This window comes from Mastomys coucha, unplaced genomic scaffold (genome assembly GCF_008632895.1).
Source record: "Mastomys coucha isolate ucsf_1 unplaced genomic scaffold, UCSF_Mcou_1 pScaffold16, whole genome shotgun sequence".
NCBI lineage: Eukaryota > Metazoa > Chordata > Mammalia > Rodentia > Muridae > Mastomys > Mastomys coucha.
Genome location: NW_022196898.1, coordinates 65,874,353 through 65,883,791, shown reverse-complemented (window position 1 = coordinate 65,883,791; position 9,439 = coordinate 65,874,353). Strand labels below are relative to the sequence as shown.

At 38.2% G+C, this 9,439-nt stretch overlaps 1 long non-coding RNA gene across 2 annotated transcripts in view; it reads right to left on the bottom strand.

Moving 5' to 3' along the window:
* The window catches only part of LOC116094281, a 3,801-nt gene extending 880 nt beyond the window's left edge, over nt 1-2,921 (bottom strand). The window contains exons 1-4 of one of the 2 annotated variants that reach the window (XR_004120022.1): nt 2,759-2,921; nt 2,341-2,413; nt 2,086-2,214; nt 1,597-1,804 (exon numbers count right to left, since the gene is read on the bottom strand). This is a non-coding gene — a long non-coding RNA (uncharacterized LOC116094281). The remainder of the gene's footprint in view (nt 1-1,596; nt 1,805-2,085; nt 2,215-2,340; nt 2,414-2,758) is intronic. The other variant, XR_004120023.1, reaches the window with a different exon arrangement.
* Between the last annotated feature and the right edge of the window lie 6,518 nt (nt 2,922-9,439).

The window sequence follows — 9,439 nt, the reverse complement described above, 5'->3', positions numbered from 1 at the left end:
AAAAAAAAAAGAAAATCTGGGGCTAAAGAGATAGCTTAGCAGTTATGAGCAGTTGCTCCTCTTGCTAAGCACCCAGTCGGGTTACCAGACCCATTAGTAGCTCACAACCACCTATAACTCCAGTTGCATGCATCCACCTCCCTCTTTAGGCCTCTGCAGATACTGCATTCATATGTTGCATGCATACAATAAAATAAAACTTTAAAAATACAGAAAACGTAAGAATGCTCATAGTCATCAAGAACATAACATCACCTTAGTTTCTTTAGCTACTGAAAACATCTACTATAGATTGTGACGGGAAAAGTTTCTGAAAAGGTAAAGACTTCTCAGTGGACATCCTGACGGAAGGGCCAGAGTGTTCAGGCCATTATTTATTTGCATGCTAGTAACTTAATGGGGTATACAGGACTAATATTAGCATAATGTGTTTGACTAAACATTTTCAGATTTTGCCTTTTAGCTCAGTCCTAGGCTATGGTACAGTCAACCCTTTGTCTAGACTCAGACCAATTCTGTCCTCCTGGGGTATCCCGCCCAGGCTTCCGGCCCCTGGAGCTCTCTGTATTCCCTTTCTTCATCTCAGTGTCTGGGTAGCTTCCCCCAGCTACTTGAGCATTTTTGGACTTGTATCTAAAAAGTCCGCAGAACCTGGTGTTTGTGCTCACAATTATAGCTAATTTATTATCTTCAGATACCATCTGTGCTTTCCCTCCACAGCAGATAATGACTCAGTCCATGCATACTCCCACTTCCCCCGCCATCCTCTACAGTTTGGACTCCTCTAACCATTTTTAGTTAAAACAATGGTGTTTACATGATTCCGATTATGTAAATATTGAGCACTGCAGAGACAAGTCACGTATTAAGAATTCACTTCATTTTATTTTTCTTATAATTGCCAAATCCCTTCATTTTATGTGTTCACTATATTAAAATATGTATTTAGACATTTAAAATCTTTCTATTATATTTTTTCATTGTTATTGTTTCCAACAAAATTTCTAAAAATCCTTAACAAAAATTTTATATTTTGTTCAATCTATGTTTTTTTAACTTTTAACCTATGTTAGTGACTTTTCTGTCATTCTGAATTCCCTCCACTTTTATCTTACTTTGAACTACTGCTTCATGAATTCCCTAACTGCATATTCTGGGTCAAAGAGAAACTTAACAGGTGCTAGAATACACACACATTACTCTCTAAGAAAAATTGTAAGGGAGATAACCACACTGAGTGCTTGCATGTCAATAAAAACTACCTTAATTCTAGGCTGGTGGTGTTGTTTACCTGGAGGTGAGTATCCTTCTGATACTAGAGATGCCTCATTCTGGTATGCTGAGTTTCATGCATTCCTTTGTCAGCCTGAATTTGCTTTTCTATTCTTGATGCCTCATGACCCTAGGTTCTGAACACATTTCATGCAGCTTATCTATAGAATCCACCTTTTCTATTATGTGGATACATTATTGCTTGGAAGAATGCTTATCATGCATTAGGTAGTTGTCTGTAATAGACCGGGGGAACTGGCCATAGGATGCCCCCCACTCCACCTGTTTTATAGGGTGTCTATGCTTCACCATTCAAAAACTGACCTTTAATCCCATCATGATACTCCTAAGTCCAAGGCTTTCAGAAATCTGCAGCACAAACCTTTGCTCAGCTGGCTTGACTCCACAGCCAAATCACAAAGAATACATATTTATTTTCATTTTATTTATTGTCTTCTAATGTTTTCTTGGAATATTTTGCCCATCTTTGAGAGTTTAAATTGAGTTGAAAAGTTTCTTTTCATTTTGAATCCTGAGAAAAAGAAAAAAAACTAATAAATTCATCTGGCTGTTTTATCATCTTTTCCTAAAAGATTCTTTAGCCTTAAAAATAATTTTAGATATGGCAAGATGTCTCCATGGGTAAAGGAAACTGCCTGGACAAACAGGCTGATGACTTGAATTCAGTCCCTAGGATTTGCAACATAAAAGAGGACCAATTTAGTCTCACAAGTTGTGAGCTGATCTCCACACGTGCCTCTACACACTAACAAATAAAAGTAATAAAGATAAAAAAATTAATTGTACACTCACACATGGAATTTCTTGTTTTCATTCTACAAAGGGGTTTTCTAGGATGAGTCGCTGGCCAATTAGAAGAGTTCGTCACTGCAGAAACAGCTTCCCCCAGTGTGATACTTAATAATAATTATTTTATCCATCCTTCAAAACAGGAAGAAATTGTTATGAATCTCCCATGGGTTCCAGTATTGCTCATGGATATGTTTTGGTTGGCTTTACAGAGAGAATATGAGATATTCAACCTACTAATTAGTCTGATAAACTTACCTAAATGGTAGATACTTCTTTCTTCTTCTTTTTTTTTTTAATCAGTAAGGCACATCAGCAGGGGAAGGTAAAACTGTAGGAAAGAACCTAGCCATCATCTTCTCTATGACAGATACATTTCCTTCAGTGTCTTATTGGGAGTTCACATAAATGTATTTCATAAATATTCATGTATTTTAAAAGACTCTAAATTTTGGTATTACAGAGAAGTGAGTATCTTGTAGGTAACCAATAGCTGTATTTAAAGCTTACTCATTAGGAGGAAATTCATGCCTCATACTGTAAACTTAACCTACTACCCATAGTTAGAGGTGTCATTGACCCTGAAGGAGGACCTATAACCCACAGATGAATATTCTCACTCTTTATAAATGGTGCTTATTTTTAAGTAGTGAGCGATCATTAGAGCAACTCATACCTGAAAACATAGGTCTGAAAATGGCATACAATACTGGCTGCAGAGTGCCTTAGCCCAACTGATATACCTACAACACAACTCCTAGACCTAGAGCTCAAGAAACGCCTTAGAGGAGAGAGTGGAAGTATTGTCAGAGCCAGAGGACCAGGGCATCTGCTGTAAGATAGTGTGCTCTTATTTATATATGACAGGGAATCTGTGCCCATGATGTCACAATGGTATGATTACTCAAGGCTTCACAACCAGAAAAAAAAGAGTTACAGAAATCAGTGGTCATTGGGAGATAAAAAATTAGTTACTTCCACAGAGGAGTTCCATGATAGTTTAACTAATGCTAAGTTGCCATTGAGCTTCTCTCTCTTTCTCTCTCTCTCTCTCTCTCTCTCTCTCTCTCTCTCTCTGTGTGTGTGTGTGTGTGTGTGTGTATGTGTGTGTGTGTAACAATAATAATTAAAGAAGTAGCTATGAACTTAAGAGAGTAGAAGGTATATGGGAAGAGTTGACCAGGAAGATGGGGTAAAAATGATGTAAGCACAGTGGTCCTGTATAAAATTCTCCAAAACCAACAAACAACCAAAAACTGAATGCAATAGAAGACACTCTCTTAAGGATTGCTTGTGTCAAGGTTTTAAGGCTTCTCCTTTTAAACTCTACAGAGAACAAACCTAGTATTAAAAATCCAAAGAAATGAAACCAAATCTTGGATTTTACTAGTTTGGCAGAGCCTTAGAATGGAGAAGTAAGTGAGCAGAATCAGTTCCAGATCTTTTTGAGTGAAACAATAGAAAGAAAACTCAGGCAGCAAAACTAGATCTTTTGGAGGAGCCAGTGTGTATGTGTGTGTGTGTGTTTGTGTGTGTGTGTGTGTGTGTGTGTGTGTGTAGGAGGAGAAGGGGGGTTACTGAATATGCCCAACTCCTAATCCAATGACACTGGCAAATAAGAGATTATTGCTTCTCTTGAACACTGTGATCAGTGATGACTTGAGGTGGTGATATTGGCGATAATAACAAGAATACATATTACCTACTTTATTGGGCATGCTCTTTATTCGTCTTGGTTTCCACACAGTAACTCTAGGGCATAGATATTGCTAGTGTACCCTCACTTTTCCTCCCTTTCCTTTTTTTCTCCTGTTCTCTTCTCCTACTTCAGTTTCTCTATCCTTTTTCTAACAGCTATGCACCCTGATGGCCTTAAGACGACCAATCTCTTGGAGCATCTCTGCAGAGGTGTTGACATCATGAGTGTGCACTATAACATCCATCTGTGTCCATAGCCTGATTTAGAACCTGGCCTTGAACTTGCAACAGTTCTCCTGCCTCTGATAGGATGGCATGAATAAACTACCACACCCACAAACATTTAAGAGATTTTTTTTATACACTTTACACATCACAACTAGGGTAGGCTTAAACTACATTATACTAGCTATGGAGTTCACACTCATGGTGGTTGCACCAGAGGTAAGAAAGGTTGGATGTTACATATCTGATAATCACTCCTAAGGCAGTACAAGATCTTCTACCCCATGCCTGCTTCCCTTCTCATATGAAGTTCCCAGTTCCAACAAAGGATGCACTCAACCTCAGTCCATCAAACAATTCTATCCTCTGCTGCTGTATCCCTCTCTGCCACCATGCCTGATTCTCTTCCCTCCCCCAAAGGAACCAGATTTAAGACACTGAGATCTTTTCCTGTTCCTTTCTCCTTTTTCTGAGATTGTACTTTATTCTTACTTAAGAACTACTTTCCATTGATAGAGTCAATGCCTGAATAGTCATCAAATTATACCAACACTTAAAAATAGTGTGGGTCCTACTTAAAGATTCAAAAGTGAAATATGATATAGAATCCCTCTACTTCTACAATCCCAGAATTTGGAAAGTGGTGGCCAGAAAATTGCTTCATGCAGACCTGGCGTATGGAGAAGAGTTTTGAAAAATCCTAATCCTAATACTAATACTAATACTACTAATAATAATAATAATAATTTTTCTTAATAAACTTTTTCTTTTTTATGATGTTCATTTCATAAACATAAGATAAAATTATTATTGAACCTGATGATATATGATACATGAAATAGAAAATGTTAATATTTTGTCTTTTGTAAAGGTTATATGAAATAATAGGAAAGGTTAATAATAATTATAATTATAATTATAATAATGATTTTCATTGTATTGGTTCCCATTTCAACTAGGATGTCACTCATGTCCTTAAGTAGATTATTATATGCCAGTGGCTCATAAACCATAACCATATGTTTTGTTTAAGAATAATAAAAAGTATGAGCTAATAAAATATAAACTTCTTTTCACAACGATAATTCTATTATCACATCCTCAACTGTAAGGATAAGCATTGGTGGAAATGGCTCAGGAGTAGAGTACTTCCCAATGATGTGCACAACCCTGCATTCAATCTAGTACTACAATAAAATGAAAAGCAACAATAATTCCTTAATATTACTGAGTAGCCATTTACTTAATCAGCCCTTTTAACCCTTACCTCTCACTTAGCATCTTTCTGTCACTTCATACCCACACAAGAAAGTCTCCTCTACCCCTGCTTCTGTGAGAACTTACCTTTCACCTTGCTTGTAAGACATATGCATCCCAACCCTTGGAGCACAGTGTTTTGAGAACTCTGCCCTGGTTTAGGGGTGTTGGTGGTTCCTCTTTGGGAGATCCATCTGAAGTTTCCCTCCCACTCAGATGCAAGGTCTCAGAGTCAAAGAGAGATATAATATTGCTAGCTTCTCCCTTTCCTGCACAATATGCTCCAGGATTTTGGACCACCGTATCCCTTTGGCCAAAAGGCACTGAGCATCCTTTTTGAACTAAAGTAATCTCTTCTTTGAGTAGATCCAAAACAGTAAGAAATTTAATACTTGCAAGGGAAGGTTTTTAATGAATTTGTAAGTTAGGATTCCACTCTACACATAAGCACAAAGAGTAGATGAAGCCAAAGACGGAAAGAGAATAGAGAAAAGAGAATAGAAAAGACTTTGTATTATTCCCTCCCTGGGATATGCAACTGCTAAACAAGAAATTTCTCTTTTATGTGTCCACATTTTCTGAAATAGGCACCTACCTTCCTGTTCTGAGCCTGTGTTGTAAGGCTTTATTCTCCTCTATCAAATTCTGTCAGGATTCTCATTTCATCCTTCTGCCCAATGCAAAGAAGATTCTCACAGCTATATTTGCACTTAGTTATACTATCTGAGCACCTTAAAAAACACTTGGTCCCTATACCTTTAGATACCTGTGTCTCCTTTGGAGACTCACGGGTAACACTGACCTGATTCACTCACAATGGGACATGCTACCACCATCTCTAAATCTGGTTTCCTCACTAATTGAATAAGCAAAAGAATGAATGGCAAGATTACAGGCTGCTTGTAAATTAAGACTTTGGATAAAGTAAGCTTTTGGCATTTGTAGCTGTGTGATTTGGAACAAATTTCTTAACCTATCAGAAACTCAGTTACCTCATTGCTAAATGACAGTTGATATGAAGATTAAATGTGCCAGTGCGGCTTAAGTGATGGATGAGCCTTGCCTAGTGAAATGAATAAAAGAGAGAGAAAGTTATAATAATTGCAGTGTGGTAGGGTCTATGAGAGTAGAATTGTTAATTGTATGACAGCTGGGAACTCAGCACCTCCATTTTGATCAAAAAATGCTTAAAAAAAAAAAAAAACACCATAACACAGCTCTTTGTTGGGTGGTCCCTGTGAGGCTGGTACATTTCAAGCAATTGTCTTATTTACCGAGGCTTAAACCTCTAGTCTAGTCTAATTTTAAACTGAAATCATTAACAACTAAAAGCAAGGTAGGTGAACATCAGTAATAACATGCCATCAATAAGATTAAGATAAAGCCGATAATAAAAGTGTCTCCAAAATCAATCAGAGACATGTTGATGGATGTTCTCTAATCTCAGAGTAACTAGGGGTGGCTGCAAATACTAGCTTCAGACAGACTCAGGCTATGGTCAGTAGCAGGAAAGAATGTGCTTTACAAGGCCTACGGAAGTTACTTTCAAAGATACCTCTGCCAATCAGGTAGCATTGCTCTATGTTTTTAAGGGCTTCCGATATCCTATCAACAAACATAGCAAACATGGGGAGTCACCATCCGCTCAGATCCAAAAGACAATGTGTGTAATCTCATCTCTAAAATATTAAGTCATGTTTGAGTTTATGATACACATTCAAAGGAACCCTTTTTGGCATTTCTCTTCACCTCTGTCAAGCTTCTACCTTAATAAACATTACTTTGTGGCACTTTAATTCTTATGGCTACTCTTTTAACAATTTGTGTTTATTATTTTAATTATCTATATGGGGGACAGTACATGCATATGAATGCAGGAGGTCAGAGATTCCCCTGGGAGCTAGGATTACAGGCAGTTTTAAACCATCTGACCTGGGTGCTGGCAATTGAACTCGGGTCCTCAGGAAGAACAGTATATGCTCTTAACCACTGAGCAGTCTCTCCAGCTCCCTCTCATGGCTATTCTTAAAGCTTGCTCCATAATAATAAAAATCCAAAGACTTTTGCAATAGGAAAAAACATCATCAGGAATTTAGCGTTCACAAGGATGAGGAAACTGAAGTCACTAACGGTGCGGAACTGGCTGTAGGAAGCAGGGTCCGAATTTAAATGCAAAGTGTTTATTTTCCGTTAGATATACCTAAGCTGCTTCTAACTCTAGGCTACTTGGTGGCCTTCCAGTGAGTGAAGAAAGTTGGTGAAAACGCATCGACAGGACACGACTGGCGTTCTAGCCATCTTGATAATAGTAACCTCTGAAATGCATTCAGAATGTATTTGTCAGGGACTCCAGGAACTGAGGGGGCACACATGCCCTGCCTGTCCTAGCTTGTTTGGAGGAAAAAAGCGGGCAAAAATGAGGAAACTCCAAGTTCGTCCTTAGATCCATATTGTCTGCCACCTTAAAGCAAGTGTGCTTAGCTCTCCAAGTTTTTGTGAAGAGATGGTCCTGCTTTGGCAATACATACGTAATGCCTTTTGCAGAGCGCCTTGATCAGCACAGATATACAACTATCTCTCCTGAGATCACCGACACTGGACTTGGGCTGTAGATTTCATATCAAATTATTTCCTACAATCATCAATTGTTATCATTTCTGAAAAGAAATAGATCATCTTTGACTTTCACTTACTTTCTCTACATTGGCATAATATGTAAGTTCCTTGAGGCCTACAATCCATGCATTTCACACGTTAGCATGGATTAGACTGTGTGCAGAATCGGCTGTGGGATGAGTAAGGCCCACAGTGTGCTAGTTGCTTGTGAACTCTGGGTCCAGATGTAACATGGCTACCAGTCCAGTTACTTGACCTGGTAGTTTACAAAGGAAGTTTATCAGGCTTACACTGACATGTTTATGATCAGCTTTAGCCAGTGAGAGATAAAAGCACCTTTCTTTAGATCTAATCAGTTCATCTCTAAATGCCTCAGGCCAAAACTCTACCGGAAACAAGGAATCACTAGGTCAACGGTTGGGCCTCCCCATTCACTTAATTCTGCTATTTCATACCATAGACAGTAAATAATGTAGGAGTTTTTTTTTTAATATAACTAGTTCTATTTCCCATTTTAAAAAGAAAAGTCATCTTAGATAAAGAGAAACTAAAATAATTCTTCCTTGGCATAGCTCTGATAGAAACGTATTCTTCATCTTTCAGGCTTGCGAAAAATAGTTCTAAGTTGCATCTCAGAGGTCACTTAACTGCGACCATTTTTTTCTAAGTTATAGATACAGAGCACAGAGCTTTAGAACTACTTGCCATCTGGTGACAAATTCTTCCTAAAATGCCTTCCACCCATCCATATTTTAATGTCTTTTTTTTTCTTTCAATCATGTGTAATACCTCAGCCAAATATATTGGTTTATCAGTTATTTTCCCAGTTTCTCTAGGCGGCATTTGTTGTATGAATATTCATTCTTCTTTCTAGGCCTCCCTCTTGCACTGATGACAGTTCCAGAATTGCTGAAGCACTAGGTCTATGTTTTATAGGCAGCTCTAAAGCCTCTAAAGGGACTTGGGGTTCCTAAGTGAAGCCACCTTACCTTTGTGAGACTCTGAAGGTTCAATCTATCGCTATTTCTATACAAGGAAACTGCAACAAGCATGCCAGCCCAATCTAATTCGAGAAAATTTATGGCTGTAATACAAGAGAAATAATAAATAAAACCACATATGTGTGTGTACATGTATGTATAAAATATATACACATACATATACATATATATACCTGCATTTACCCCTGAGTTCATAAATGCATGAACCATAATTACTGCAAATATGAAATTTAAGTCAAAGAAACAGTTGTTTTTTACAACCCATATATACACTTATTGCCTCTTATATTTGCAGGCACAGGGTCAAGGCACAATTGTAAAGATAATTTCAGCTTTTGGTTTCAGCTATCAGCCACCTGCTACCATTTCAGAGCGGAGCCACGAGCTGTGCGGTGGCCAATTGTGGCTGCGTGGTTCCATGGCAGGTTGTGGGGCTTTGGGTACATAATGAGGCACGAGCCTAAGCCTCGGCTCTCTCTCCAGTTTGCTGCTGAGCTGCCAGTCACTCATCAATCCTCTAGGTCTCCTTTTTTAAGGACAAGTGGATGAATTAAAGGAAA